We start from the raw sequence: 6,000 nt of genomic DNA on the forward strand, positions 1-6,000 counted from the left end.
TCTTGGTATCTTGAGATTCAATGCAGCGAGCAATGCGAGCGTCTTGGCATTAACAACGACCCAATCTTCAGAAATTGCAACAATTTTTCCAATTGCTTCCACCACACCGGTGACCTTATCATTTGCTCCTCTTTTTTTGACATCGATGTCATAAGAACTGTGAATCTGCTTTCAATAGCCCATGTGGATGGCTAGATCGGTCAACTGGTTAAGAGAACGGCGAATGGGCTCAGAACATGCTGGCGATGTTTATAGCGGTCAGGTCTGTTTCATCAACCGGGTTGGCATGTTTGGTCCTTACGTGCATTATGTTTCTCATTGGTTCTAGCATTGTGTGAAAACATTTAGAGTGAAATTCTCTTTTCATTCGAAACAAAATTATGTTTGTAAATTTAAAGAGTGAAACTAATTATTGAACACTGAATTATAATTAAATTAGTGGTTCTCTAGATTCTTGAGTGCCAAGAGAACATCGTTAATTTAATTATGTAATTTGTTATATGTTTATAGGCTTTGTTGTGCTTCGATTTTCAACATCATCAATTACAAGGTATGTCATGGGATACATGTGTGTAGAAAGGTCACTTTCATAATTGACTATTGAATATGTCTAGTACTCACACAACTCACTTATATAATTATCAAAAGTGTAGTAGTTGCATTTTAATAGAGGGGAGTTCGTCCATAGGGTGGTCCAATATGGAGATTTTCCTTAGAAAGATTGAGAAGTGACATTATACAAAGTTCATGAAAGATGTTCAAAGGCGATTATGTATTAAATGAGTTGAATGAGAAGCTCGAATATTGTGGTGGTGAAAAGAGCATTGTTTGGAAGACTTTACACTCGGGATGAGTGTTGACGACAGATGTGATTTGTGAATTCTAGTTTTTTGTAATAATCTTTTTAATGATGTGAATGTAAGCATTAAAAGGGGGACTTGGAAACAATGGTTACATTAGTAAATAGGTAAGATTTGGTTGTTCCTTGTTGAGTTTTGTTGAGAGATTTTCTCAACAAGTAATTCTTTGTTTAAAATCTATTGGATCTCATTAGCACTATTTATATGGTTTGTAATTTGGTTTTGGTGTGAATAACACGAATCGTTTTTTTAATGCTCCGTACACTTTGTCTTCTCCTCCATTTTTCTTTTATACGAACACTTAAGATCAAAAACATTTAGGAAAATAGAGTTTCATATTATCTATAGGTTTGTTTAAATCTTACCATAGTAATCATATTTTTAACAACATGAGTCCAAAATTAAAAATCATAGGGTGAGAAGGCTTCGTCACATAATGTGCAAGTACCTTAAATTACTAAATACAATAGAACCAAGGAAAGTAAGAACTAATTTTGCATAATGAACATCATGTTGTGTTGCCCACACGTTTATTGTTGAAAAAAAAATATTAAAAAGTGTCATACAATTTTGTATAGTGATTGGCTTTTTATTTTTATAATTTATATTTGATAAGAGTATTATTCATACATACATATAATCAATAAGACTAGGAGTCATTAAAATAAAATTTATTATATAATTTTTATCGATCAAGCTTGATAAGGATAAATAATTATTTTTTACCATCATCTAAAATAAACCCAATTATTTATTGTTACTTGATTTATTATCAAATAATATAAATTAAAAGGATTAACTAATTTAATATAGTACATTATTTTGTAAATAATTAAATAAAAATGAATGGTTCATGAAAAATAATCATGAAACCTTATTTTTATCTATTAAAAAATTAAAGAGAGATTTAAAATCAAAATTAAATAATAATAATAAATGTTGTTTGCATTTTTGGAGTGACTTGTATAATAAATTTTGAAATGGTAAAATGAAATTTTAATACTGAAAAAAAAAAAAAAAAAAAATGTAAGAAAGAAAAATATATATAAGAGATTGGAAACAAATATTATTATTAATGAGAAGAGTAATTATAATTGAAGAAAAAGAACCAATAAGATATATATATTGTAGGAATTTACAGGGTAAGTTCCTCAAACATAACACCAAAGGACACTGCTCACAAAAAGATCGCAGATCAATACACCAGTACTTATGACGTGGTTAAAACCCTCAAAGAGGGAAACAGTGCATGGCCTGAGCCAATGCGGCCACTTCAGGCAATTTATTAATAAAAGAATGAAAATTTACATAAGCTTCTCTCATGAACGGTTAACCTACAAATGACCCTCCATGCTCTTTAAATAGAGATCATGGACCAATCGGGTGTTAAGCCATGGATCAAGTGTCGGTAATACCGAGGAGAGAATGAACCGTCGGATCACTACATATCGTGACCGTTGGATTGTAAGTTATAAAATGTACATAGTAAAGAAACACACTTTACCTAACTCTATACCTAACACTATACTAGACCAAGTTGTACTTAACTATTTCCTATGTGTCGAAATATCCTGACATCCCCCCTTAAGAACAACTTGGGATAGGATTGAAGGATTTACAAATATGACACAATAGGAGAAGGAAGGAGGCACTAGAGCCTATCCCCCCTTAGTGACAACTTCCTGAACTCCAACCATAAATCGAAGTTTAGTGAACTTCGCCTCTGTGAGAGCCTTTGTAAAGATGTATGCAACTTGATCATCTGTTGAAAAATATTGCACTTCAAGAACATGGTCATGAATGAGCTTTTTGATGAAGTGCATGTGCAGTTCAATGTGTCTGCTACGCTGATGTTGGACTGGATCTTTGCATAGTTGAATGGCACTTTGATTATCACACCAAAGTGTAGTCAGATGCTGCTGCTGAAAGCCAAACTCTGACAGGATCTGACGAAGCCACAAGGCTTCCTTACTAGCTTCTACAGCACCACGATACTCTACTTCTGCTGAAGAAAGAGAAATGGCACCTTGTTTCTTGCAAGCCCATGTAATAGGTCCTGAACCAAGAGTGAACACATAACCTGCAGTAGACTTCCAATCATCAGGGTCACCAGCCCAATCGGAATCAGTGAAACCAACCAATAGAGGAGATGCTTCGGCACTGTAATGAATCCCAAACTGAACTGTACCTCGAACATAACGAAGTATTCTTTTAGCTGCTTTCCAATGACTTTCACGTGGGTTTTGCATAAACCGAGCAACAAGGCCAACAACAAAGGAAAGGTCAGGACGAGTATGGGTTAGATACAAAAGTTTTCCTACAAGTTGACGGATAAGGTAGCATCAACTTCAGGAGAAGTACAAGTGACTGAAAGTTTGACTCCAGACTGAAAGGGAGAAGGGGCTGGCTTACAGTCTTCCATGTGAAAATACGTTGGATTGCAAGACTTGAAGACCAAGAAAATAATGTAAGTGTCCTAAGTCTTTCATTTCAAACTTCCTTTTAAGGCTAGACTTCACATGGTTTATAAGGTTGGGATCACTACCAGTCAGGATAAGATCATCAACATAAAGAACAAGAATGATAAGAGACTTTCCCACTTTCTTGGTGTAGATAGTATTGTCAGAATGACACCTAGAAAAGCCATTTTCTAAAAGAAAGCTATCCATTTTGGCATAGCAAGCTCAAGGAGCTTGCTTGAGACCATAAAGGGATTTCTTAAGCCCACATAAAAGGCTGGAGTCTGTTTGTATAAAGCCAATAGGTTGTTCCATATAGATTTCTTCATGCAAGTCCCCATGCAAGAAGGCAGATTTAACATCCATCTGATGGACTTCCCATTTGAAAGAGGCAGCAAGGGAAAGAACAAGGCAGATAGAGTTCATTTTGGCAACAGGGGAGAAGGTTTCAGTATAGTCAATGCCTTCAACTTGTGAAAAACCCTTAGCAACAAGACGAGCTTTATGTTTATCAACTTTCCCATCTGGTCCATACTTGGTTCTGTAAACCCATTTGCATCTAACAAGTTTTTGTCCCTTTGGTAAAGGAACAAGATCCCATGTATCATTTGCCAATAATGAATGATATTCTTCATTCATAGCTGCTTCCCAATCTGGATGGCTTGAAGCTTCTGCAAAGGTGTCAGGATCATAATTCAATGAAGCTTGAGCCAGTAAAAAAGAGGCTCTATCAAACTGATAACGTGTACGTCGCTGATCTATAGGATCACCGACAAGATCACCTGCTGCATCCCGAGTAGCACAGACCCATTTTGGAAGCTGAGGAGCTGAAGGAGGATCCTGAGAAGGTGGGGGAGGATTTTCATCCTCGCTTTCATCATCTGAAGAAGAAATATTTTCAAAAGTAGAAGAGATAGGGAGAGGTGGCACATCCACCGAACTAGGCTCGTAGGCCGATATATTTTCAGCAAACTTTACATCTCTTCTAATGATAAAATTTTTGGACTTAAGTGGAATAAGTCTATATCCTTTGACATCATCAGAATATCCAACAAAAATACATTTTTCACTCTTAGGTTCTAAAGCTTTATGTTTCTCATCTAGAATATGGGCCCATGCTTCACTTCCAAAAACACGAAAGTGACTTACATTTGGTTTAATCGAGATCCATGCTTCTTCTAGAGTGATATTCTTTAAAACCTTAGTAGGAGTGCAATTTATTATGTAATTTTCACAGTTAATTGCTTCTACCCAATAATTAAGACTAAGTCCTTTAGATTGAAGCATACAATTAGCCATTTCCTTTAAGGTGCGATTCTTCCTTTCAGCTACACCATTTTGTTGTGGAGTATATGGAACAGCATGTTGCATTTGAATTCCATTCTCAGTGAAAAAGTTGATGAATGTGTTTTTAACATATTCTCCGCCATTATCAGATCTTAGCTTAAGAATTTGATGTCCAGATTGTTTTTCAACAAAGGCCAAGAACATGTTAAATACTTCACTCTTGAGTTTTAAGAAGTATACCCAAGTGCGTCTGGAGAAATCATCAATGAAAGTTAAGAAATACTTGTAGCCAGAAAATGAAGCAACTAGAAGTGGACCACATAAATCACTATGCACGAGCTGTAAAGGGGCTGAGGCGTGCCAAGAGGCACGTTTTTCAAAACTGTCCCGTTGATGTTTTCCGAGTACACATCCGGAACAAACACCATCTCTGCAAGATACCATTGGAAGACTTGTCACCATATTTTCTTTACATAGATTCTGAAGAGAGCGATAATTTAAGTGACCAAATCACTCATGCCAAAATTTGGTCACTTCATCATTATGAGCAACAAATACTAAGGGAAGATTTGATGACCCAAAGTTGTGAAAATTATACAACCTTGTAGAATCATCAACAATGCCAGTAGCTAAAATTTGTCTAGGATCTCTTAGGTCCTTAATTACAAGATCGTGAGGTGAAAATTCAACGATTTTACCTTCACCTGAATGGGTTATCTGATATACAGATAGAAGGTTGCAGGATAAGGTTGGAACACATAATACATCATTAAACTGACCATTGTCTAGATGAACAGTTCCAGTCCCTACAACACTAAGAGATCTATCATCACCAACATATATATTTTTGGTGTTACAATCATTTAAAGAAGAAAACATGGCTTTGTTTTTGGCCATGTGATAAGAAGCTCCAGAATCAATGAGCCACTCATGAGAATGAGAAGAAGAAGATACATTTAGTGCATAGCCAGACCCAGATGCTTGACAACCACATGCAGAAAGTGCCATTCCTGAAGATGAAGTTGAAGTTGAAGATTGCTCCAAATGGATGTTGTGCTTCTTCATTGTTGCTTCCAAGGCTTCCATCTTCTTAAAGCATTTGGATTCTAAGTGGCCATCTCCATTACAAAAGTTGCAATGTCAATCAGTCTTCTTCCATTTGTTTTTATTTGTCTTATCATTTTGTTGAAATGATTTTTCATTTTGAGGCGGAAATTGCTTAGGACCCTTGTTTGGTTTAGGACCATTCCTTTTAGGATACGACTTTTTAGGATTCTTTGAATTTGGTTGCTGTTGGGCGGCTAACGCTTTCTTAGAAGAGTTTCCAAGATGAAGAAGACCAAGGTGTAAGAGTTTTTCTTGTTCTCTTATTAAAGAATCACAAAAGGAATCAA

The sequence above is a fragment of the Pinus tabuliformis genome, chromosome 6, assembly GCF_031772625.1.
Source record: "Pinus tabuliformis cultivar Carrire ecotype Pingquan chromosome 6, CPIR1, whole genome shotgun sequence".
NCBI classification, from domain to species: Eukaryota; Viridiplantae; Streptophyta; class Pinopsida; order Pinales; family Pinaceae; genus Pinus; species Pinus tabuliformis.